Below are 4,770 nucleotides of genomic sequence, written 5' to 3'. Positions count from 1 at the left end.
ATGAGAGACGGAGGTGCCGGTGCGAGGGAGTGAGGGAAATAGGGCGTTAGGGAATAAAGGAGTGGGAGCGTGAGGGAATGAAAGAATGAGGAAGCGAGGGAGGGAGTGAGGGAGTGAGGGAGTGAGGGAGTGGGGGAGTGAGGGAGTGAAGGAGTGACGGCGTGAGGGAGTGAGGGCGTGAGGGAGTGAGGGAGTGAGGGAGTGGGGGAGTGAGGGGGTGAAGGAGTGAGGGAGTGAGGGGGTGAGGTAGTGAGGGAATGAAAGAATGAGGAAGCGAGGGAGTGAGGGAGTGAAGGAGTGAGGGAGTGAGGGAGTGGGGGAGTGAGGGAGTGAGGGAGTGAAGGAGTGACGGCGTGAGGGATTGAGGGCGTGAGGGAGTGAGGGAGTGAGGGAGTGGGGGAGTGAGGGGGTGAAGGAGTGAGGGAATGAAAGAATGAGGAAGCGAGGGAGTGAGGGAGTGAAGGAGTGAGGGAGTGAGGGAGTGAGGGAATAAAGGAGTGAGAGCGTGAGGGAATGAAAGAATGAGGAAGCGAGGGAGTGAGGGAGTGAAGGAGTGAGGGAGTGAAGGAGTGAGGGAGTGAGTGAGTGAGGGAGTGAAGGTGTGAGGGGCTGAGGACGTGAGGACGTGAGGGAGGGAGTGTGTGATGAAGTGAGAACGTGAGGGAGTGAGGCATAGGGGAGTGAGGGCGTGAAGACGTGAGGATGTGAGGGTGTGTGGGAGTGAAGGCGTGAGGGAGTGACGGCGTGAGGGAGTGAGGCGGTGAGGGGGTGAGCGGTTCCAGTCTCCAGGAGGCTCGACTCTCGCTGGTCAATATTCTGAAAAGGGATTCTGTGGTGAGGATGATGAGGATGGTGATGAGGATAGTGATGAGGATGGTGGTTGTGATGATTATGTGTGTGGTGGTGCACGAAAACACACACACACACACACACACACACACACACACACACACACACACACACACACACACACACACACATATATATATATATATCTAATCATACATACATACATGTGTTTGTATGTGTGGTTGTGTACCCCTTACCCCTTAAAGAATCAAGACCAAAGAATGCATTTTCCATTAAGAAAATCAACTATATAACAAAGATAATAATGAGAATAATAATAAAGAATATGAACCCCACTAACTAACCCTAGCCCTACTCTTCCCCCCCCCCCCCCCACGACCATCCCTGCCTATACCCCCCTTTCTATGACCTCCACCCCCCACCCCACCCCCCACTCCCTTCCCTCCCTACCCTCATAACCTCTCCACCCACGACCCTCCCTCCCTACCCCCCCCCTCCCCACTCACGACCCTCCCTCCCTACCCCCACTTTCCATGACCCCCCCCTCACCCCCACCCCTTAAAAAAATCAAGCCTGGAGCATCCCTTTTCCATTAAGAAGACCGGATATGATTGACAGTGGGAGTGCCAGCTGGTGAATAATGCCACGTCAGATTTTCTCTTCTCACCTGTGACGGTCAGTGAGTGACGTGGTCTCTTTCCCGGTAAGGTCAGAGGTCACTGCATCACTGGTGTCGTATTGACGGAAAGACTCCGGGCATTACGAATCAGTTCGTGTTTATTTATTCATTTCTGTGGAGCTTCGTTGCTTCGGGGGATTCAGGATTTCGAAATTTCGGGTTATTTTGGATTTCAGGGTTTCGGGGCTTCGTCATTTCGGGTTGTTTTGGATTTCAGGGCTTCGGGGCTTCGAAATTACGTTTCTTTTTGTGGATTTCAGAATTTCGGGTTTATTATTATTATTATTATTATTATTATTGTTATTATTATTATTATTATTATTATTATTATTATTATTATTATTATTATTATTATTATTATGAGCTTCGTTGCTTCGGGGGTTTCAGTGCTTCGATAATTCGGATTATTTCGTATTTTAGGGTTTCGGGGCTTCGTTATTTCGGGTTATTTTGGATTTCAGGGTTTCGAGGCTTCGAAATGACGTTTCTCTTCATGGATTTCAGATTTGCATAACTTCAAAACCGGTAATTCTGAATTCTAGATTTTCAAAACTTCAAAATTTCGGCGATTTGGAAGTGCAAATTTCCGGAACTTTGGAATTTCAAAGCTTCAGAGATTCGAAATATCTGAAACTCAGGACTTCATAACTCTGAGACGTTTTTTTTTTTTCTTTTCTTTTTTTGCTTGTATATTTGTTTATTTATTTGAACACGTTCTTCCTGCATTCAGAGTTTGTGGGAAACAAAAGTATAAATATGGAATGGGTATTAATGGTTAGCTCCTTTCTCATATGTCATTCTGTATTTCATAGAATTATATCAATGAAAATGTAAATGAAAATATGAGCAACAACAGAACAACAACAAAAAGAATATTGATAATGATGGGGATAATGGTAATAATAATATGATTATAATCTTTGTTATTGTTATTATTGTTTGTGTTATTACTATCATAACTATTATAATCTTTATCACCATTATTTTTCACTATTACTATTATTATTGTTATTATTATTATCATCATCATTATCATTATTATTATCATTATTATCATCATCATCATCATCATCATCATCATTATCATCATCATCATCATTATTTTTATCATTATCATAATTATCATTATTAATATTATTATTATTATTATCATTATTATTATCGTTATTATTATTATTATTATTATTATTATTATTATTATTATTATTATTATTATCATTTTCATCATGATTAGGATAATTACTATTATTATTACTACTATCATTATCATCACCACTGTTATTATAATTATTATTATTATCATTATCATTATCATTATCATTATCATTATCATTATCATTATCATTATTATTATCATTATCATTATCATTGTCATTATCATTATCATTATCATTATCATTATCATTATTATTATTATCATTATCATTATCATTATCATTATCATTATCATTATCATTATCATCATTATCATTATCATTATCATTATCATTATCATTATTATTATCATTGTCATTATCATTATCATTATCATTATCATTATCATTATCATTACTATTATTATCATTATTATTATTATTATTATTATTATTATTATTATTATTATGTTTATTATTATTACTATCATTATTATCCTTATTTTCTTTATCATTATTACTATTATTATCATCCTTATTTTCTTTATCATTATTATTGTTATTTTCATCACTATTATTATCACAATTATTTATATTTCTATTATCATCAGCATTACTATTTGCATTATTACTTTTATTATCATAATGGTGTTATCGTTATCATTACTATTATCATTAATACCACATATTTGTTGACTTCTACACATAGTATATTTTCTTTGCTTTACAGAGCCGTCCACTTTACCGTTTGATTGACAGCACTTATAGCACTGTATGTACTCTGGACCCAGGAGAGTTATCTGTTGCAGGTGAACTATTGATATGTTACGTGGAATGTTGTTAGTGTTTTTTTTTTGTTTTTTTTTCAATGCTTTTCGTGATAACTCTATATGTTACGGTGACAATTAGCGTGTTCGTTCGCCTTTTTGAACATCCTAGGAATTTCAGTTTTATGAACTTTCTACCTGAACAAAGTTGGTCTAGATTTTTTTTTTTTTTTTTTTTTTATAGAGATGTACGTAACGGATGGTAGGGTCATTTCTAGGGCAGATACGTGTTGATATTTATGTTTTTTTATAATGTTTTTATCAGTGGGTAACTGCATGAACCACTTTCGTGACTTTAAATTTTATTCGTCAAATTATATTTCTGTCATACAACTTCCATTTGCATATCTTCTAATGAGATGCATAATTGTCCTCATGTCGCTAAATGCAGTCATTATTTACAAACGCTGAGCTTCTAGATGCAATGTACTATTTCAAACTCTATATATAACCATTTCTTTGGCGTTAATTATCATAGTGTATGGTACTACTATGTTAAGGTCTGATTGACTTTCTGTCCTGAGTTCCATAACCACGTATCACTTTTTCTCTCTCTCTATTAGTGGATATCCGTAGTTAAAGAAAAAAGAAAAACAAGAAAATATAGAAAAAAAAGAAAGAAAAAAGAAAAAACATAAAAGACAAAAAGAAAAAAAGAAAGAAAAAAAGAAAAGAAAGAAAGAAAAGAAAGGAAAACAAATTAAATTTATATATAAATATATATATATATATACATATATATAAGACGATTTTTGTTTGTTTGTTACAATTTTCTTTACATTTCTTTAGCAGGCTCTGTTACTGTCTTTCCCTCTTCCAGGCCTTTTTGTGTCACGTCCTACCTTTCCATGTTAATATCGAAATAGGTTTGGTAGTGAAAAAAAAGTCATTTTATAAACAGTACAGTCACGGATTTAAACCGATAGAGTTGCTATACCTTTACAACATTAGGTTAAATAGGACGAATCATTATGAAACGTATCGCCTAGTTCTTCCGATTCTCACAATTATTGACCTTACATGAAAAAATGATGTATCAAAAGATTAATTTTCCATATTTATTTAATGATTTATTATTATCATTATTTCTTTTACTCTTCCCATAACCGACCTTCCCCTTTTGTTATTGTTGAATCTCTTGTTTAAGGCAATTATTGTAGTCTATTTTCTCATTTTGTGCTTCATTTGCATGTATGGATAGTAGACTTCCACCACTTTATCCACGAAAGTTGTCATATGCTTGATTGCTTTATATCGTGCTATAATATTTTCTCCCCCATTTCGGCAGTCTTGTTTGAGCAGCTGGTACTTGCATCATTAA

This window comes from Penaeus chinensis, chromosome 35, assembly GCF_019202785.1.
Source record: "Penaeus chinensis breed Huanghai No. 1 chromosome 35, ASM1920278v2, whole genome shotgun sequence".
Lineage (NCBI taxonomy): Eukaryota > Metazoa > Arthropoda > Malacostraca > Decapoda > Penaeidae > Penaeus > Penaeus chinensis.
This window is presented reverse-complemented; position numbering follows the sequence as displayed.